The 23,055-nt window shown below is 44.7% G+C and overlaps 1 pseudogene across 1 annotated transcript in view; it reads left to right on the top strand.

Annotated features, from left to right (window-relative positions):
* LOC110503770 (activating signal cointegrator 1 complex subunit 3-like) overlaps positions 1-23,055 on the top strand; it is a 198,517-nt pseudogene that overhangs the window by 115,826 nt on the left and 59,636 nt on the right. Inside the window, exons 12-14 of the transcript XR_016494925.1 lie at positions 6,868-7,040; positions 7,470-7,546; positions 12,626-12,738. The product of XR_016494925.1 is annotated as an activating signal cointegrator 1 complex subunit 3-like (transcript). The remainder of the gene's footprint in view (positions 1-6,867; positions 7,041-7,469; positions 7,547-12,625; positions 12,739-23,055) is intronic.

Consider the following 23,055-nt stretch of genomic DNA (forward strand, 5'->3'; position numbering starts at 1 on the left):
GTGGTCTGTGGTTATCACCTGCAGAACCACTCCTTTATTGGGGGTGTCTTGCTAATTGCCTTCCACCTGTTGTCTATTCCATTTGCACAACAGCATGTGAAATGTATTGTCAATCAGTGTTGCTTCCTAAGTGGACAGTTTGATTTCACAGAAGTGTGATTGACTTGGAGTTACATTGTGTTGTTTAAGTGTTCCCTTTATTTGTTTTAACAATACTTAAACGTAAACCTATCCAACAATAACCTATTAAAAGCTGTTCTGTAGCAATGAGGTTTGTGCAGTAGGCTATAGGCCCAAAACCATTATTGTAGTATTGGCTATGCTGGAATTGCCCTGCCAATGTTGTTCTTCTCAGATGATTTAAATTCTATTTCAAAACGTATGGTTTATGATCACACCGGTTCTAGATCAGTTGTTGTATAACTTGTGAGGACCAGCTGAGTGAGCATACATTTTAATAAAGTGCTTTTTTTATTTCATGGACTGATGGTGCCTCCATCTGAAAAAGGGGACGTCTTCCAGCTGATGGTGAAACTCGAGTCTCATGCTCAAATTCATGTTACTCCTATGACCAGTGGAAGTGAAATATTCCTCCATATAAAAATAGACACAAGCCGCTAATAATAACAATGCAAGCATTTCCATACCCTTTGCTGCTCATCCATTGCAGCTGCCGTGCTGGTTGAAATGCGAGTGGAAGAAGGGAGAAGCTCATTAAATGGCGTATAAAAGTGTTCAATAAAAAGTGGTTACAGTGTTGAATAAAACTGTAAACGTGAACTGACTCATAAAAACAGCAGCTCTTTGCTCTCTAGTTATGGTTTTAAAGTCTCACAGTATCAATTTGGCTGTGCATCGAGGAAACTGCAGACACTGTAATCTGAGCCATCCGATTGACCAGCTGTAGGACCATAGGTGCACTTGATTTGCTCTCCGTACTGGCGTATATGGCACTCGGAGGCAGCGGTACAGCGAAGCCTAATCATAACAATTATTCTGGGTGATTACATTTTTTTGGTAGTCACACTGGTGCCCCCCAAATAAAATTCCAGGTCACACAGGAAAATGTTTTAGAGCATATGCGACCAAAATGGTTGCACTTTAGAGCCCTGGTCCCAGCCCTTATCCTACCCTTTCCCCCCCCCCCTTGTCCCCTCCCACCACACTAGCCTGGCGGTCAGCCCACTCCGACAGGTCAGTCCCTCCCTCTATCATTACACCAGGGTCTCCTCACCATGGTGAACATTATGCACAAGGTCATTCATATTAATATTAGTACAACACCGTCATTGTTAAATATTGTAAGAGTTTTGTCTAGTCTTGGTTTGTGGAGCTGTGTGTTTACCTCAGTCAGAGTCAGTGATTTAGCTTTAGTTAGCCTGTCTGTCTGTGGGCTGTGCTGTCTGTGCTGTGTGTTTCTGTATCTGAGTGGGATGCCTGATTCCCTCTTATGATGATTGACAGCGTCATGCGCAGGAATCTACCCGGCCGTTTTGGGATATTACAGTGATTATGCAAATTCCGACAGTCTGGGAAATCGGAGCCATCGTTCCGGAGTGTCCCGCAACCGTGTACCATTGTGATGAGCTAGCGTCAGGTGTCAATCCCAGCCAAGGAGGAAATGAATAAATGGAGGGGGGATAGAGAGATGCATGGTAGGAATTTTCATGGTCTCCTAGGTGACAAGAGGGATTGGAATGATTTGTTTTTTTTCCATTGGCAGACACACACACACACACACACACACACACATCGATATACCAGTATGAATGTTAAAATATTGATGACAGATATAAAAGTTGGAGATGAAAGAGTGTTGAGAACAAAATGGAGAAAGAGACCGATTAGAGAGGGTGACAGAGATGGGAGAGATGGAGAGAGAAGGATACTGACAAGATATAGTGCTGCTTTTTATTTATTTATTTATTTTAGTGTGCTGTGACGTCGGGGACCTCTGGGTGGGTAAGGTTAACAGTCAGGTAATTGAAAAGCAGTCTGTACGTCTGACCGCTGTTGACTCCGTTCACAGCCTATTCATGTGCAGCTCTAGCTGCTATCACTGGAGAAGGGCTGAGGGAGTGTCGTGTGAGGCCACACCTAGAGACTCTCCTAGACCGCACACTGCAGCCTCTTTGTCTGTCTCTTTGCATTTGTCCAGGGTGTTAGAAATGCTTATAACACTTGAACAAGGAGCCTTGGGCTGTTATGAAGGCATATAATGTCTTATAATGCATTATGACTGCTCATTCGGTCTATACACAGGCAGGTGTTTCAGAGGCAGTGTTTTTTTTTTTTTTTTTGCACATAAAATCCAAGATGGATCCAACCGTCCTGAGTAGCACAGCAGAAATGTCTTTCCTGTGTTTCTCCAGCCAGCGTTTGTAATTAAGGTGTTTGTGCCGTACTGCAGCCAACAGTCAACAGCACATTGAAAGGTGTCTTTAAGACGCTGTGAATTATTGATTGGCGCACAGTAAGCAAGATTGTTGCCTCCGGAAGTACAAAAAGGAGTCACCTCATCAATAAATATGATGAGGTAGAGAGGAAACAACGCAAGAGTTCTCCGAAGGAGAAGGACAGGGTCTTTAGTTCTCTGGTTTCCAAGAAGAGACAAATCAGTCAGAGCACAGACAGCACTGCAGACACAGGGCTCTGTTGTAGAGCCTTCCAGGGAAGTCTGTGGGGGTCCAGTAACCCTAAAGCTGTGGTTGCTCTACAAGTCTTCAGGCCTCAGCCACAGTCATAACCCACAAATCATATCTCATATATGATCATATCAATATTTAGGTTAACCATCAAAGTTGCGGTAACTTTGATCCAGAACACACAGGAGTTAATGGAACAACCAGACTTCAGAATGATATGTGCTTCAGTGAGACGGTGAGGAAGCGTGATGGTGTGTATCTTTATATGACAAGCTTAGATAGACCTATAAACCATTGGGTTCAGGCCCCAGTAGAGAAATCCACCATATCTTATTCCTTCTCAACGGAACCCACAAATGTAGACACATAAGAAACCGGAGTCTTTATGGTTCACTCTTTCTCCCTCCCAAAGATGTTCAGTCATTTTTGTTGTTGTTGAGAAGTTCACATACTTAGCCTCCATTCCTACCCACAATACACCAGGAGTTGAAGGACCCCAATCCCATTGCACAGATACCCCCAACCCTAACTACACACACACACACACACACCCCTCCTGTCCAATTACCGCTACACCTGACAGGCTAGCCTAATTGTTAGTGTTTTCTGCTGGAGGATCCACGGCTGGAGGAACCACGGCTGGAGGAACCACGGCTGGAGGAACCACGGCTGGTACTCCTGACACAGGAGGAACCGGGTTCTTAAGTTCACATCTTTTAACCTCATGAATATGGAAATCCCTGCCTCTAAATTAAGTCGAGGCTCTAAGGATGCTTTATTTTCCTCCTTTCTCTTTATGTAAATTTAGGATGATCACTGAAGCAGTTATCACATGTGATGTTTAGCTTGTCAAAGTTTTGGTTTATTTAATTTAAAAAAAATTCCAGTCGTCGGGGAGATTTAACGCCAGACTTTGCGTTGCTCCGTAGATAAACTTAGGTTATTACCTGCATCACCGTTCATCACTGGAGGCATTAGTGTGGATGGCTCTTTGGTAAAGTATCATAGATGCAGAAGTGTGGAATACTGTATAATTAACTAATGCTGATAATGTAATGTGTTGGTATTGCTGAAACATTGAATAGACTATCTGGGACAAAGCTCAGGGAAAGCAGCCGCCCTCTAGAGCCCATTAACAGTGAGAGTAATGGAGAAATGGTGTGCATAAGAAGCCCACTATCATCTCAACCAGGCTGACTGGGGCACTATTAATGAACATAATGTGTATCTACAGTATGGACCGCTATGTACCACTGGGCTGACACAGTGTGTGTGTGTGTGTGTGTGTGTGTTAGGCTGGTCCGGGCCAGGTCTATTGGCTGCCAGGGATTGGCTGGACCCTATCTTGATAGAGGGTATAGACGGGTACTGCATCACATTAAAATCCTTGCCAATCTTCCCTGTCACACTCACCACAGGAGGCAAGGAGATGGGCCTCTCACACTCTCTCTCTCCTTCGATGCTCTCTGTCTGCATCTATCTGTTCTCCCTGACTGCTCTCTGTCTGCATCTATCTGTTCTCTCTCCCTCGCTGCTCTATGTCTGCATCTATCTGTTCTCGCTCTTCCTCACTTCTCTGTCTGCATCTATCTGTTCTCGCTCTTCCTCACTTTTCTGTCTGCATCTATCTGTTCTCTCTTCCTCGCTGCTCTGTGCATCTATCTGTTCTCTCTCTTCCTTGCTTCTCTGTCTACATCTATCTGTTCTCTCTCTTCCTCGCCTCTCTGTCTGCATCTATCTGTTCTCTCTCTTCCTCGCCTCTCTGTCTGCATCTATCTGTTCTCCCTCGCTGCTCTCTGTCTGCATCTCTCTGTTCTCCCTCGCTGCCCTCTGTCTGCATCTATCTGTTCTCTCTCTTCCTAGCTTCTCTGTCTGCATCTATCTGTTCTCTCTTCCTCGCTGCTCTCTGTCTGCATCTATCTGTTCTCCCTCACTGCTCTCTGTCTGCATCTATCTGTTCTCTCTCTTCCTCGCTGCTCTCTGTCTGAATCTATCTGTTCTCTCTCCCTCGCTGCTCTCTGTCTGCATCTATCTGTTCTCTCTCTTCCTCGCTGCTCTCTGTCTGCATCTATCTGTTCTCTCTCTTCCTCGCTGCTCTCTGTCTGCATCTATCTGTTCTCTCTCTCCCTCACTGCTTTCTGACTGCATCTATTTGTTCTCTCTCCCTCGCTGCTCTCTGTCTGCATCTATCTGTTCTCTCTCCCTCGCTGCTCTATGTCTGCATCTATCTGTTCTCCCTCACTGCTCTATGTCTGCATCTATCTGTTCTCCCTCGCTGCTCTCTGTCTGCATCTATCTGTTCTCTCTCCCTCACTGCTCTCTGTCTGCATCTATCTGTTCTCCCTCGCTGCTCTCTGTCTGCATCTATCTGTTCTCTCTCTTCCTCGCTGCTCTCTGTCTGCATCTATCTGTTCTCTCTCTTCCTCGCTGCTCTCTGTCTGCATCTATCTGTTCTCTCTCCCTCGCTGCTCTCTGTCTGCATCTATCTGTTCTCTCTCGCTGCTCTCTGTCTGCATCTATCTGTTCTCTCTCTTCCTCGCTTCTCTGTCTGCATCTATTTGTTCTCTCTTCCTCGCTACTCTCTGTCTGCATCTATCTGTTCTCCCTCACTGCTCTCTATCTGCATCTATTTGTTCTCTCTCCCTCGCTGCTCTCTGTCTGCATCTATCTGTTCTCCCTTGCTGCCCTCTGTCTGCATCTATCTGTTCTCTCTCCCTTGCTGCTCTCTGTCTGCATCTATCTGTTCTCTCTCTTCCTCGCTGCTCTCTGTCTGCATCTATCTGTTCTCTCTCCCTCGCTGCTCTCTGTCTGCATCTATCTGTTCTCTCCCTCGCTGCTCTCTGTCTGCATCTATCTGTTCTCCCTCACTGCTTTCTGACTGCATCTATTTGTTCTCTCTCCCTCGCTGCTCTCTGTCTGCATCTATCTGTTCTCCCTCGCTGCTCTCTGTCTGCATCTATCTGTTATCTCTCCCTCGCTGCTCTGTCTGCATCTATCTGTTCTCTCTCCCTCGCTGCTCTCTGTCTGCATCTATCTGTTCTCTCTCTTCCTCGCTTCTCTGTCTGCATCTATCTATTCTCTCTCTTCCTCGCTGCTCTCTGTCTGCATATATCTATTATCTCTCTTCCTCGCTGCTCTCTGTCTGCATCTATCTGTTCTCTCTCCCTCGATGCTCTCTGTCTGCATCTATCTGTTCTCCCTCGCTGCTCTATGTCTGCATCTATCTGTTCTCCCTCACTGCTCTATGTCTGCATCTATCTGTTCTCTCTCTTCCTCGCTGCTCTCTGTCTGCATCTATCTGTTCTCCCTCGCTGCTCTATGTCTGCATCTATCTGTTCTCCCTCGCTGCTCTATGTCTGCATCTATCTGTTCTCTCTCCCTCGCTGCTCTCTGTCTGCATCTATCTGTTCTCTCTCCCTCGATGCTCTCTGTCTGCATCTATCTGTTCTCCCTCGCTGCTCTATGTCTGCATCTATCTGTTCTCTCTCTTCCTCGCTGCTCTCTGTCTGCATCCATCTGTTCTCCCTCGCTGCTCTCTGTCTGCATCTATTTGTTCTCTCTCCCTCGCTGCTCTCTGTCTGCATCTATCTGTTCTCCCTCACTGTTCTATGTCTGCATCTATCTGTTCTCTCTCCCTCGCTGCTCTCTGTCTGCATCTATCTGTTCTCTCTTCCTCGCCTCTCTGTCTGCATCTATCTGTTCTCTCTCTTCCTCGCTGCTCTCTGTCTGCATCTATCTGTTCTCCCTCACTGCGCTATGTCTGCATCTATCTGTTCTCTCTCCCTCGCTGCTCTCTGTCTGCATCTATCTGTTCTCTCTTCCTCGCCTCTCTGTCTGCATCTATCTGTTCTCTCTCTTCCTCGCTGCTCTCTGTCTGCATCTCTCTGTTCTCTCTTGCTGCTCTCTGTCTGCATCTATTTGTTCTCTCTCCCTCACTTTCTCTCTCCCACCCACACAGACACACCTACACTGTCTTTCCTGCTCTAAAGTTTATGCTTCTTGTCCACCTCATGTGTAAGAAGCACTTCTCTCACTTCTTCCCTTTCAAGGAGTGGTGTAGGGAAGCATCCAGGTTTGATCCAAATCACCTACTGAAATCACTTTGTGTCATGACTGGTGAAATCCAGTCGGATTGTGATGTCATCTGTGTGGGACGTTGCGGTAAGATGTCCATTCAGAGTACGTCATCATGGTGTGACCTTTGACCTTGGTGTGGGTTTATTCCAGGTGGAGTCAACCCAGAGTATGATCCGTATCCTGGGTCTGTCGGCCACGCTGCCCAACTTCCTTGACGTGGCCTCCTTCCTCCCCTACATTGGACTCTTCTACTTCGACAGCCACTTCAGACCCATGCCCCTCGGACAGAGCTTCGTAGGCATCAAGACCACCAACAAGGTGACCACATACATACACACACACACACTGCTAACACGCATCAAGCTGTCCATACTGCCAGAGCTCATGTGTCTTTTGCAGGACCATGAGTTTTGTTTTACCACGTTCTTCTGAATCATTTGATCTGGTTAAACGTAGGGAAAGGGGATACACAACTGAGTTGCACAACTGAATGCAATCAACCCGAAATGTGTCTTCTGCATTTAACCCAACCCCTCTGAATCAGAGAGGTGAGGGGGCCTGCCTTAATCGATGTCCATCTCATCTGTGCCTGGATAGCAGTTGTTTTTGGGAGTTAACTGCCTTGCTCAAGGGCAGAATGTCAGGTTTTTTCACCTTGCCGGCTCAGGGATTCAAACCAGTGACCTTTCGTTTACTGGGCCAATGCTTTTAAACAGTTCTAATACAGCTAATATGGGTTTCTCTCAGATCCAGCAGCTTCATGATATGGAGGAGGATTGCTATGAGAAGGTTCTGGAGCAGATCAGAAATGGACATCAGGTAAGGTTCTCTGTACTGTGTGTTAGTCTGTCTCCCTCTCCAGCCCCCAGCTTTACTCCACCAGACTCCCTCCCCCAGCTTTACTCCACCAGACTCACTCCCCCAGCTTTACTCCACCAGACTCCCTCCCCCAGCTTTACTCCACCAGACTCACTCCCCCAGCTTTACTCCACCAGACTCCCTCCCCCAGCTTTACTCCACCAGACTTACTCCCCCAGCTTTACTCCACCAGACTCCCTCCCCCAGCTTTACTCCACCAGACTCCCTCCCCCAGCTTTACTCCACCAGACTCACTCCCCCAGCTTTACTTCACCAGACTTACTCCACTAGCTTTACTCCACCAGACTCCCTCCCCCAGCTTTACTCCACCAGACTCACTCCCCCAGCTTTACTCCACCAGACTTACTCCTCCAGCTTTACTCCACCAGACTCACTCCCCCAGCTTTACTCCACCAGACTTACTCACCCAGCTTTACTCCACCAGACTCCCTCCCCCAGCTTTACTCCACCAGACTTACTCACCCAGCTTTACTCCACCAGACTCCCTCCCCCAGCTTTACTCCACCAGACTCCCTCCCCCAGCTTTACTCCACCAGACTCCCTCCCCCAGCTTTACTCCACCAGACTCACTCACCCAGCTTTACTCCACCAGACTTACTCCCCTAGCTTTACTCCACCAGACTCCCTCCCCCAGCTTTACTCCACCAGACTCCCTCCCCCAGCTTTACTCCACCAGACTCACTCCCCCAGCTTTACTCCACCAGACTCACTCCCCCAGCTTTACTCCACCAGACTTACTCACCCAGCTTTACTCCACCAGACTCCCTCCCCCAGCTTTACTCCACCAGACTTACTCACCCAGCTTTACTCCACCAGACTCCCTCCCCCAGCTTTACTCCACCAGACTCCCTCCCCCAGCTTTACTCCACCAGACTCCCTCCCCCAGCTTTACTCCACCAGACTCACTCCCCCAGCTTTACTCCACCAGACTTACTCCCCTAGCTTTACTCCACCAGACTCCCTCCCCCAGCTTTACTCCACCAGACTCCCTCCCCCAGCTTTACTCCACCAGACTTACTCACCCAGCTTTACTCCACCAGACTCCCTCCCCCAGCTTTACTCCACCAGACTTACTCCCCTAGCTTTACTCCACCAGACTCACTCCCCCAGCTTTACTCCACCAGACTTACTCACCCAGCTTTACTCCACCATACTTACTCCCCTAGCTTTACTCCACCAGACTCACTCCCCCAGCTTTACTCCACCAGACTCCCTCCCCTAGCTTTACTCCACCAGACTCACTCCCCCAGCTTTACTCCACCAGACTCCCTCCCCTAGCTTTACTCCACCAGACTCACTCCCCCAGCTTTACTCCACCAGACTTACTCACCCAGCTTTACTCCACCAGACTCCCTCCCCTAGCTTTACTCCACCAGACTCACTCCCCCAGCTTTACTCCACCAGACTCCCTCCCCCAGCTTTACTCCACCAGACTCACTCCCCCAGCTTTACTCCACCAGACTCACTCCCCCAGCTTTACTCCACCAGACTCCCTCCCCCAGCTTTACTCCACCAGACTCACTCCCCCAGCTTTACTCCACCAGACTCTCTCCCCTAGCTTTACTCCACCAGACTCCCTCCCCCAGCTTTACTCCACCAGACTCCCTCCCCTAGCTTTACTCCACCAGACTCCCTCCCCCAGCTTTACTCCACCAGACTCCCTCCCCCAGCTTTACTCCACCAGACTCCCTCCCCCAGCTTCACTCCACCAGACTCACTCCCCCAGCTTTACTCCACCAGACTCACTCCCCCAGCTTTACTCCACCAGACTTACTTCCCCAGCTTCACTCCACCAGACTTACTCCCCCAGCTTTACTCCCCCAGCTTTACTCCACCAGACTCCCTCCCCCAGCTTCACTCCACCAGACTCACTCCCCCAGCTTTACTCCACCAGACTCACTCCCCCAGCTTTACTCCACCAGACTTACTCCCCCAGCTTTACTCCACCAGACTCCCTCCCCCAGCTTTACTCCACCAGACTCACTCCCCCAGCTTTACTCCACCAGACTTACTCCCCCAGCTTTACTCCACCAGACTCACTCCCCCAGCTTTACTCCACCAGACTCACTCCCCCAGCTTTACTCCACCAGACTCCCTCCCCCAGCTTTACTCCACCAGACTTACTCCCCCAGCTTTACTCCACCAGACTCACTCCCCCAGCTTCACTCCACCAGACTTACTCCCCCAGCTTTACTCCACCAGACTTACTCCCCCAGCTTCACTCCACCAGACTTACTCCCCCAGCTTTACTCCCCCAGCTTTACTCCACCAGACTCCCTTCCCCAGCTTCACTCCACCAGACTCACTCCCCCAGCTTTACTCCACCAGACTCACTCCCCCAGCTTTACTCCACCAGACTTACTCCCCCAGCTTTACTCCACCAGACTCACTCCCCCAGCTTTACTCCACCAGACTCACTCCCCCAGCTTTACTCCACCAGACTCCCTCCCCCAGCTTTACTCCACCAGACTTACTCCCCTAGCTTCCAGAGTTGTGGATTCATCCGTTTCCACTCAGCCCCATCTGCACTGTGATTTGAGTTCCCAGTCCAGACTGCTGGTTCTGTCTGTATCCCCTTAACATACACTCACACACCTATGTGCACAACATGTACACACACTTAGGCACACCACGAGCGCATACACATGTGTGTGTGTACACATTGTCTCACTCAAACACACACAGTGCACAAGTAAATGAATCTACACACAGTTTGCCTGCTGTCAATAACGTTTTTTAAAAGGATCTGAAATACTGTACCAGGTTCTGGTATCTGAATTGGAGAATGTGGTTTGTGCATAATGTTATTATGTGTGGTTTGTGCATAATGTTACTATGTGTGGTTTGTGCATAATGTTACTTTGTGTGGTTTGTGCATAATGTTATTATGTGTGGTTTGTGCATAATGTTATTATGTGTGGTTTGTGCATAATGTTATTATGTGTGGTTTGTGTTTTCAGTCTCACAGTAGGTGAGTCTAGATGTGATGTCATCTTTCTGTCTGTGGGTCACAGCCCTGGAGCCAAAACTCTCCAATAGGGAGCATCTGTCTAGGCTCCATATTAAATTGTCAGAAGTGGCTGTGACATATATTAATTTAATCTGGGAGGGTGATAGATGGAATTGTCTGGATGAAGCCCCCTGGCCCTCCTGTGCTGGGGTTTCAGCCCGGCAGACGGAACTTTAATAAGCTCTCAAACTAGCGGTTACCGTGGAAGCTTCCCTCCTCACAGCTCTGCACTGATAAAACAGCTTCAATAAATAACAGTTTGCTGCAGTGGTTTCTATGGGCCCACAGCGAGGGGATGGAAGAGGCGCCAGGCTATGCTGCTCAATCTGTGCTAACCCCTGCTTAATATAGGTGATCCTGCAGAAAAAGAGGTTTAACTTTAGGCTAATTAATAGAATAGACTATTTAGTGATATCACATCGACATTTCACATTGTGGGTGTGTGTGTGTGTGTGTGTGTGTGTGTGTGTGTGGCGTGTGATGTACAGCATCACATTAACAGAATGTTTCACTTCATCTGGCGTTGCTGCCGCAAGTCATTTCCAAACCCCAGACATTCTGTAATTTCTTAAGTCACTGTGCTGAGGAGATGAAACTATTCAGCTAGGCCCTGCTGCTGCTGCCTTCAACATGGCTGAATGATGACACATTAGACTTGAAGAGAAAGAAGAGAAGTTTCAAGCTGACATTTCAAAATGTTTTGAGCTTGTAATGCATCATGTAAAATGTGCTACAACATATACAGCACGGCTTTGGTGACTCTCCTGTCTCACAAACTCATTTGACTGCTGCTATTGGACAAACTGGAGTTCCTGGAAAGTACATTTGATTCCAACCCTGCCTGAAAATGAATGTAATATGATGATTATGACAATTCTTATTTTTAGTTAACGGTTATTGGCTGTAATTGTCCACTGTGATTATCTCTGCCCTACACACACACTGCACCAATGGGTTGACATTGATCCTCTGTGTGAAATGTGAAATTAGACAGAGGGAGGGAAATCTATTTCTCTGTGTGTGTGTGTGTGTGTGTATGTGTCCAGTGAACGTTTGGTAGTGACGTAGTGGTAAAAAATAATGCTGGGTAAACTGATCGGTGGGTGCAGTGGCATTATGATACATGTGCAAAAACAAAATCTACAAAAATTGACAACGTGACCATTTGCATGACAATTAATTGTTATCCAAAATTCCATAACAGGAACAGCCCTGTGTGCGTGCGTTCGTGCGTGCGTGCGCATAGTAGGGGTGTAACTGTGCCAGCCCAGCAGTGAGTGGTTAGAACGAGAACAGTGACAGAGAGAGGGATGACACTTCTGAGCTCTGCAGCAGAACAGGAATCAATGGTGGCACATTATCTGTTCTAAGGAAACACACACCCTTCAGGCCTGTACTCACACACGTGCACATAGAGACACACACACTCACACATGGATATTAACATGCTATCTCTCCCTTTCATATCTCCCCACCCACTGTTTCTCATATTTTCTCTCTCTCCCTCAGGGGGGGGGGGGGGGGCGAGAGGAAGAGAGTCCATTGCCTCCATCTCATAACTGTCTTGTATTTCTGTTATTGATTGTTTTGTCTGTGGTATTGACTGTTTTACAAGGGCAGTCTGAGTGTAATAGGAAAATTACAGCCCTTCTCTGTCCTTTAACAAAAGATTAAAATGGCACCATGACCTTCTGTTGTTCTCATACAATACAGCAAGAGAAGTATCTGCAATCACAATGGAGCTTTAGTGTGGCAAGGAACAAACACCACTGTACAGTAGTGCTTTTAGATGAAAGAGGAATGTTGTAGCGTGCATTGTGGGCTGACCTCTACCTCTGTGTGTTTTGACCTCTGACCTTTGACCCCAGACTGACCTATGTCTGTGTTCTCTGCGTATCCATTCCAGGTGATGGTGTTTGTCTATGCTCAAGGCTGACTTCTCTCCGTCCTCTGTGTTGTTCCCTTTGACCCAGACTGACCCATGTCTCTGTTTTCTGTGTGACCCAGGTGATAGTGTTTGTCTCGCTCGTAATGCCCCGGTGAGGACAGCCATGGGGCTGATCGAGATGGCTAAGAACCTTCTTCCAGCCAGACCATGGACCTGACTACGGCCAGTGTGAGAAACCAGTAAGGAACACACTAATCACTATTCTTCTAGACAGTGTTGACTCAATTCAGTACCAACCAATACAGTAGCTAAGCTGGCGACTGTTACTCCTACCCCTATCTATCATGATGCCGTGTTTGAATGTACTAAAGTTACTGTAACTATAGACTCCAGTCTACTGGAGTGTGTACTACTGGTTAGGAGTAGATGTGGGTTAGGAGTAAATACTGGTTAGGAGTAGACGTGGGTTAGGAGTAACTACTGGTTAGAAGTAACTACTGGTTAGGAGTAATTACTGGTTAGGAGTAGATGTGGGTTAGGAGTGACTACTGCTTAGGAGTAGACGTGGGTTAGGAGTAGATGTGGGTTAGGAGTAGATGTGGATTAGGAGTAGATGTGGGTTAGGAGTAGATGCGGGTTAGGAGTAGATGTGGGTTAGGAGTAACTACTGCTTAGGAGTAGACGTGGGTTAGGAGTAGATGTGGGTTAGGAGTAGATGTGGATTAGGAGTAGATGTGGGTTAGGAGTAGATGTGGGTTAGGAGTAGATGTGGGTTAGGAGTAGATGCGGGTTAGGAGTAGATGTGGGTTAGGAGTAGATGTGGGTTAGGAGTAGATGTGGGTTAGGAGTAACTACTGGTTAGGAGTAGATGTGGGTTAGGAGTAGATGTGGGTTAGGAGTAGATGTGGTTTAAGAGTAGATGTGGTTTAAGAGTAACTACTGGTTAGGAGTTGACGTGGGTTAGGAGTAACTACTGGTTAGGAGTAACTACTAGTTAGGAGTAGATGTGGGTTAGTAGTGACTACTGCTTAGGAGTAGACGTGGGTTAGGAGTAACTACTGGTTACGAGTAGATGTGGGTTAGGAGTGACTACTGGTTAGGAGTAGACGTGGGTTAGGACGAGACGTGGTTAGGAGTAACTACTGGTTAGGAGTAGATGTGGGTTAGGAGTAACTACTGGTTAGGAGTAACTACTGGTTCAGGAGTAGACGTGGGTTAGGACTATATGTGGGTAGGAGTAACTACTGGTTAGGAGTAGATATGGGTTACTGTAACTATAGACTCCAGTCTATTTTCGAGGGTACTAAAGTTACTGTAACCGTTGACTCCAGTCTATTTGAGTGGGTACTAAAGTTACTGTAACCGTAGACTCCAGTCTACTGGAGTGTGTACTAAAGTTACTGTAACCGTAGACTCCAGTCTACTGGAGTGTGTACTAAAGTTACTGTAACTGTAGACTCCAGTCTACTGGAGTGTGTACTAAAGTTACTGTAACCGTAGACTCCAGTCTACTGGAGAGTGTACTAAAGTTACTGTAACCGTAGACTCCAGTCTACTGGAGTGTGTACTAAAGTTACTGTAACCGTAGACTCCAGTCTATTGGAGAGGGTACTAAAGTTACTGTAACTGTAGACTCCAGTCTACTGGAGTGTGTACTAAAGTTACTGTAACTGTAGACCCCAGTCTACTGGAGTGTTTACTAACGTTACTGTAACTGTAGACTCCAGTCTACTGGAGTGTTCACTAACGTTACTGTAACCATAGACTCCAGTCTACTGGAGTGTTTACTAACGTTACTGTAACTGTAGACTGTAACTGTGCCCAGATGGCATCCCCAGCCGCGCCCTCAGAGCATGCGCAGACCAGCTGGCCGGTGTGTTTACGGACATATTCAATCAATCCCTATACCAGTCTGCTGTTCCCACATGCTTCAAGAGGGCCACCATTGTTCCTGTTCCCAAGAAAGCTAAGGTAACTGAGCTAAATGACTACCGCCCCGTAGCACTCACATCCGTCATCATGAAGTGCTTTGAGAGACTAGTCAAGGACCATATCACCTCCACCCTACCTGACACCCTAGACCCACTCCAATTTGCTTACCGCCCAAATAGGTCCACAGACGATGCAATCTCAACCACACTGCACACTGCCCTAACCCATCTGGACAAGAGGAATACCTATGTGAGAATGCTGTTCATCGACTACAGCTCGGCATTCAACACCATAGTACCCTCCAAGCTCGTCATCAAGCTCGAGACCCTGGGTCTCGACCCCGCCCTGTGCAACTGGGTACTGGACTTCCTGACGGGCCGCCCCCAGGTGGTGAGGGTAGGCAACAACATCTCCTCCCCGCTGATCCTCAACACTGGGGCCCCACAAGGTTGCGTTCTGAGCCCTCTCCTGTACTCCCTGTTCACCCACGACTGCGTGGCCACGCACGCCTCCAACTCAATCATCAAGTTTGCGGACGACACAACAGTGGTAGGCTTGATTACCAACAACGATGAGACGGCCTACAGGGAGGAGGTGAGGGCCCTCGGAGTGTGGTGTCAGGAAAACAACCTCACACTCAACGTCAACAAAACTAAGGAGATGATTGTGGACTTCAGGAAACAGCAGAGGGAACACCCCCCTATCCACATCGATGGAACAGTAGTGGAGAGGGTAGCAAGTTTTAAGTTCCTCGGCATACACATCACAGACAAACTGAATTGGTCCACTCACACAGACAGCATCGTGAAGAAGGCGCAGCAGCGCCTCTTCAACCTCAGGAGGCTGAAGAAATTCAGCTTGTCACCAAAAGCACTCACAAACTTCTACAGATGCACAATCGAGAGCATCCTGGCGGGCTGTATCACCGCCTGGTATGGCAACTGCACCGCCCTCAACCGTAAGGCTCTCCAGAGGGTAGTGAGGTCTGCACAACGCATCACCGGGGGCAAACTACCTGCCCTCCAGGACACCTACACCACCCGATGTCACAGGAAGGCCATAAAGATCATCAAGGACATCAACCACCCGAGCCACTGCCTGTTCACCCCGCTATCATCCAGAAGGCGAGGTCAGTACAGGTGCATCAAAGCTGGGACCGAGAGACTGAAAAACAGCTTCTATCTCAAGGCCATCAGACTGTTAAACAGCCACCACTAACACTGAGTGGCTGCTGCCAACACACTGACACTGACTCAACTCCAGCCACTTTAATAATGGGAATTGATGGGAAATGATGTAAATATATCACTAGCCACTTTAAACAATGCTACCTTATATAAATGTTACTTACCCTACATTATTCATCTCATATGCATACGTATATACTGTACTCTATATCATCGACGGTATCCTTATGTAATACATGTATCACTAGCCACTTTATACTATACTATGCCACTTTGTTTACATACTCATCTCATTTGTACATACTGTACCCGATACCATCTACTGTATCTTGCCTATGCTGCTCTGTACCATCACTCATTCATATATCCTTATGTACATATTCTTTATCCCCTTACACTGTGTACAAGACAGTAGTTTTGGAATTGTTAGTTAGATTACTTGTTATTACTGCATTGTCGGAACTAGAAGCACAAGCATTTCGCTACACTCGCATTAACATCTGCTAACCATGTGTATGTGACAAATAAAATTTGATTTGATTTGATTTGATTTGATTTGATAGACTCCAGTCTACTGGAGTGTTTACTAATGTTACTGTAACTGTAGACTCCAGTCTACTGGAGTGTTTACTAACGTTACTGTAACTGTAGACTCCAGTCTACTGGAGTGTTTACTAATGTTACTGTAACTGTAGACTCCAGTCTGTTGGAGAGGGTACTAAAGTTACTGTAACTGTAGACTCCAGTCTGTTGGAGAGGGTACTAAAGTTACTGTAACCGTAGACTCCAGTCTATTGGAGAGGGTACTAAAGTTACTGTAACTGTAGACTCCAGTCTACTGGAGTGTGTACTAAAGTTACTGTAACTGTAGACCCCAGTCTACTGGAGTGTTTACTAACGTTACTGTAACTGTAGACTCCAGTCTACTGGAGTGTTCACTAACGTTACTGTAACCATAGACTCCAGTCTACTGGAGTGTTTACTAACGTTACTGTAACTGTAGACTCCAGTCTACTGGAGTGTTTACTAATGTTACTGTAACTGTAGACTCCAGTCTACTGGAGTGTTTACTAACGTTACTGTAACTGTAGACTCCAGTCTACTGGAGTGTTTACTAATGTTACTGTAACTGTAGACTCCAGTCTGTTGGAGAGGGTACTAAAGTTACTGTAACTGTAGACTCCAGTCTGTTGGAGAGGGTACTAAAGTGACTGTAACCTTAGACTCCAGTCTACTGAAGTGGGTACTAAAGTTACTGTAACTGTAGACTCCAGTCTACTGGAGTGTGTACTAAAGTTACTGTAACCGTAGACTCCAGTCTACTGGAGAGGGTACTAAAGTGACTGTAACCATAGACTCCAGTCTATTGGAGAGGGTACTAAAGTTACTGTAACTGTAGACTCCAGTCTACTGGAGTGTTTACTAACGTTACTGTAACTGTAGACTCCATTCTACTGGAGTGTTTACTAACGTTACTGTAACCGTAGACTCCAGTCTATTGGCGAGGGTACTAAAGTTACTGTAACTGTAGACTCCAGTCTATTTGAGTGGGTACTAAAGTTACTGTAACTGTAGACTCCAGTCTGTTGGAGAGGGTACTAAAGTTACTGTAACCTTAGACTCCGGTCTACTGGAGAGGGTACTAAAGTTACTGCAACTGTAGACTCCAGTCTACTGGAGTGTGTACTAAAGTACTGTAGCCTTAGACTCCAGTCTACTGAAGTGGGTACTAAAGTTACTGTAACTGTAGACTCCAGTCTGTTGGAGAGGGTACTACAGTTACTGTAACCTTAGACTCCAGTCTACTGGAGAGGGTACTAAAGTTACTGTAACTGTAGACTCCAGTCTACTGAAGTGGGTACTAAAGTTACTGTGTGTACTGTAAAGTGGCTGTGCGCTCCTGGGCTGTCTCTCCTCTCCTCAGACAAACACCGTTATTTATGAGCATTTATTCATGAGATTTATTAAAGGAGAGGAAAGTGAGAGAAATTGAGGTCAGGCACCTCTTTAGAGCGGGTTCCTCAGGGGAGAGCTGTAAACAAAGAGGAAGGATGTGTGTGAGAGTCAGAGTCCTGCTCTGCCCCCGTAGATACCATGAACAAACTTTACAGCACTCAGATCCAGGCCAATTAACAGGCCAGGGAAGTGAAGTGGAGCTCTCAATCACTCGGTGTGTGTTGTCTAAGTGTTTTATCTACTGGGTGTTTGACTGCCTTCTACATATACTGTGAATGAGAACAGCTCAGGTGTTGAATGTGCTTGAGGAGGACAGTACGGACATTTAACGTGTAGACCGTGGAGTAGAGTTCTGGTTGAAGACCGAGACGGGCCGACAGACCTACACCTATAGATGTAGACAGACTGTCAGTGGTGTGTAGCTTGGCCCATGCTCTAGTCCAGTTGGACCCAACCCTACTCACTATTTCTTGTCCAGGGAGAGTAGAGGAGCGTATGATGAGAACCTGCTGGTCAGAACCTGCTGGTCAGAACCTGCTGGTCATGATTGACTGTAGCCATGGGCTACAGGATGAATGGAATCAATCACACAGGACAGGGATCAATAGACAGCCACGCACTCACACACACTCACACATGCACTCACTCACACACACACACACACACACACACACACACACACACACACACACACACACACACACACACACACACACACACACACACACACACACACACACACACACACACACACACCAGTGTCAGGGTTGGCCTGCTGCTCCCTCAGTGATTTCTGAATGCCTCTCCTCTCCACTTCACACAACTACTGTACCACTGGGGCTACGGCATTTACCGCATTCTCACTGTGTCTTTTTGTGTGTGCCGTGTGTGCATGTGTTGTGCGCACACACTCTCTTAGTTAATGGTGTGTGTGCATGGAGAGTACACGGGTGTATCTGCAGCAGTCCTCAGAGGACGACGGTTAGTCAGACTGTATGTCTCTCCGTATTTAAATCTCCCCCAGCAGAGAGAGAGAGCAGTACAGCAACATGAGGCAGAGTGATAAATCTACTAACCTTTCCTTTATTCCTCGGGGCCAACCCAAGATTGATGGGCCTCTAATCTTCCCTCCTATTTATATGGGGAAATGTATAAATATACAAATCATATCACTTTTCACGCTTTGTAAATCCACAAATACAGACGAGAGATGATGTAGTGGGTTAAAAATGGTGCCTCGTGGCCTGGTTTGACAGAATGGATGAATTAGTTGAAGATAAAGTGTGTGTGTATGCCTGGGAATATACATATTTTAATTGTGTGTAGCACAATAATACACATCATTATCTGTTGTTTATAGTGCCTGTAAGGAGACTAAAATAGACATCAGAAAGCTAATCAACTGTAAAGAGGACTGCGTGCTCCTGTTGAGCTGTGAATTAGACCCTCAGTACAGATGGGGCTGCAACACTTTAGTCAGTGATACAGTAAGATACAATTATTGTTGCATTCTTTTGATTTCTGATGTTAACCGTTAAATGGAGTAAAGCTGTTTGTTCCATGGTTTATACAGCATATGTTTAAAGCTGGTTGTTCCATGGTTTCTACAGTATATGATTAAAGCTGGTTGTTCCATGGTTTATACAGGTTAAAGCTGGTTGTTCCATGGTTTATACATGTTAAAGCTGGTTGTTCCATGGTTTATACAGATTAAAGCTGTTTTTAATAAAGCTGGATGTTACATGGTTTATACAGCATATGTTTAAAGCTGGTTGTTCCATGGTTTCTACAGTATATGATTAAAGCTGTTTGTTCCATGGTTTATACATGTTAAAGCTGGTTGTTCCATGGTTTATACAGATTAAAGCTGTTTTTAATAAAGCTGGTTGTTCCATGGTTTATACATGTTAAAGCTGGTTGTTCCATGGTTTATACAGATTAAAGCTGTTTGTTCCATGGTTTATACAGCATATTAATAAAGCTGGATGTTACATGGTTTATACAGCAAATTATTAAAGCTGGTTGTTCCATGGTTTATACAGCATATTAATAAAGCTGGATGTTACATGGTTTATACAGCATATTATTAAAGCTGGTTGTTCCATGGTTTATACAGATTAAAGCTGGTTGTTCCATGGTTTATACAGCATATTAATAAAGCTGGATGTTACATGGTTTATACAGCATATTATTAAAGCTGGTTGTTCCATGGTTTATACAGCATATTATTAAAGCTGGTTGTTCCATGCTTTATACAGCATATTATTAAAGCTGGTTGTTCCATGCTTTATACAGCATATGATTAAAGCTGTTTGGTCAATGGTTTATACAGCATATTATTAATGCTGTTTGTTCCATGGTTTATACAGCATATTATTAAAGCTGTTTGTTCCATGGTTTATACAGTATATGATTAAAGCTGGTTGTTCCATGGTTTATACAGTATATGATTAAAGCTGTTTGTTCCATGGTTTATACAGCATATGATTAAAGCTGGTTGTTCCATGGTTTATACAGTATATGATTAAAGCTGTTTGTTCCATGGTTTATACAGATTAAAGCTCGTTGTTCCATGGTTTATACAGTATATGATTAAAGCTGGTTGTTCCATGGTTTATACAGATTAAAGCTGGTTGTTCCATGGTTTACGCAGTATATGATTAAAGCTGGTTGTTCCACGGTTTATACAGATTAAAGCTGGTTGTTCCATGGTTTATACAGATTAAAGCTCGTTGTTCCATGGTTTATACAGTATATGATTAAAGCTGTTTGTTCCACGGTTTATACAGATTAAAGCTGGTTGTTCCATGGTTTATACAGATTAAAGCTGTTTGTTCCATGGTTTATACAGTATATGATTAAAGCTGGTTGTTCCATGGTTTATACAGTATATGATTAAAGCTGGTTGTTCCATGATTTATGCGGTATATGATTAAAGCTGGTTGTTCCATGGTTTATACAGATTAAAGCTGGTTGTTCCATGGTTTATACAGATTAAAGCTGGTTGTTCCATGGTTTATACAGATTAAAGCTGGTTGTTCCATGGTTTATACAGATTAAAGCTGGTTGTTCCATGGTTTATACAGATTATAGCTGGTTGTTCCATGGTTTACGCAGTATATGATTAAAGCTGGTTGTTCCATGGTTTATGCAGTATATGATTAAAGCTGGTTGTTCCATGGTTTATACAGATTAAAGCTGGTTGTTCCATGGTTTATACAGATTAAAGCTGGTTGTTCCATGGTTTATACAGATTAAAGCTGGTTGTTCCATGGTTTATACAGCATATGTTTAAAGCTGGTTGTTCCATGGTTTATACAGTATATGATTAAAGCTGGTTGTTCCATGGTTTATACAGCATATGATTAAAGCTGGTTGTTCCATGGTTTATACAGATTAAAGCTGGTTGTTCCATGGTTTATACAGCATATTATTAAAGCTGGTTGTTCCATGGTTTATACAGTATATGATTAAAGCTGGTTGTTCCATGGTTTATACAGCATATGATTAAAGCTGGTTGTTCCATGGTTTATACAGATTAAAGCTGGTTGTTCCATGGTTTATACAGCATATTATTAAAGCTGGTTGTTCCATGGTTTATACAGTATATGATTAAAGCTGGTTGTTCCATGGTTTATACAGCATATTATTAAAGCTGGTTGTTCCATTGTTTATACAGTATATGATTAAAGCTGGTTGTTCCATGGTTTATACAGCATATGATTAAAGCTGTTTGTTCCATGGTTTATACAGTATATGATTAAAGCTCGTTGTTCCATGGTTTATACAGTATATATGATTAAAGCTCGTTGTTCCATGGTTTATACAGCATATTATTAAAGCTGGTTGTTACATGGTTTATACAGCATATTATTAAAGCTGGTTGTTCCATGGTTTATACAGCATATGATTAAAGCTGTTTGTTCCATGGTTTATACAGTATATGATTAAAGCTGGTTGTTCCATGGTTTAAACAGTATATATGATTAAAGCTGTTTGTTCCATGGTTTATACAGATTAAAGCTGGTTGTTCCATGGTTTATACAGATTAAAGCTGGTTGTTCCATGGTTTATACAGGTTAAAGCTGGTTGTTCCATGGTTTATACAGATTAAAGCTGGTTGTTCCATGGTTTATACAGGTTAAAGCTGGTTGTTCCATGGTTTATACAGATTAAAGCTGGTTGTTCCATGGTTTATACAGATTAAAGCTGGTTGTTCCATGGTTTATACAGCATATTATTAAAGCTGGTTGTTCCATGGTTTATACAGCATATTATTAAAGCTGGTTGTTCCATGGTTTATACAGTATATGATTAAAACTGGTTGTTCCATGGTTTATACAGCATATTATTAAAGCTGGTTGTTCCATGGTTTATACAGCATATGATTAAAGCTGTTTGTTCCATGGTTTATACAGTATATATGATTAAAGCTCGTTGTTCCATGGTTTATACAGCATATGATTAAAGCTGGTTGTTCCATGGTTTCTACAGTATATGATTAAAGCTGGTTGTTACATGGTTTATACAGTGTATGATTAAAGCTGGTTGTTCCATGGTTTATACAGCATATTATTAAAGCTGGTTGTTCCATTGTTTATACAGTATATGATTAAAGCTGGTTGTTCCATGGTTTATACAGCATATGATTAAAGCTGTTTGTTCCATGGTTTATACAGTATATGATTAAAGCTCGTTGTTCCATGGTTTATACAGTATATATGATTAAAGCTGTTTGTTCCATGGTTTATACAGATTAAAGCTGGTTGTTCCATGGTTTATACAGTGTATAATTAAAGCTGGTTGTTCCATGGTTTATACAGCATATTATTAAAGCTGGTTGTTCCATTGTTTATACAGCATATTATTAAAGCTGGTTGTTCCGTGGTTTATACAGATTAAAGCTGGTTGTTCCATGGTTTATACAGGTTAAAGCTGGTTGTTCCATGGTTTATACAGATTAAAGCTGGTTGTTCCATGGTTTATACAGATTAAAGCTGGTTGTTCCATGGTTTATACAGATTAAAGCTGGTTGTTCCATGGTTTATACAGCATATTATTAAAGCTGGTTGTTCCATGGTTTATACAGCATATTATTAAAGCTGGTTGTTCCATGGTTTATACAGTATATGATTAAAACTGGTTGTTCCATGGTTTATACAGCATATTATTAAAGCTGGTTGTTCCATGGTTTATACAGCATATGATTAAAGCTGTTTGTTCCATGGTTTATACATGTTAAAGCTGGTTGTTCCATGGTTTATACAGATTAAAGCTGTTTGTTCCATGGTTTATACAGCATATTAATAAAGCTGGATGTTACATGGTTTATACAGCATATTATTAAAGCTGGTTGTTCCATGGTTTATACAGCATATTAATAAAGCTGGATGTTACATGGTTTATACAGCATATTATTAAAGCTGGTTGTTCCATGGTTTATACAGATTAAAGCTGGTTGTTCCATGGTTTATACAGCAT

This window comes from Oncorhynchus mykiss, chromosome 3 (genome assembly GCF_057628025.1).
Source record: "Oncorhynchus mykiss isolate SJ-2025 chromosome 3, ASM5762802v1, whole genome shotgun sequence".
In the NCBI taxonomy this organism is placed as follows: Eukaryota; Metazoa; Chordata; class Actinopteri; order Salmoniformes; family Salmonidae; genus Oncorhynchus; species Oncorhynchus mykiss.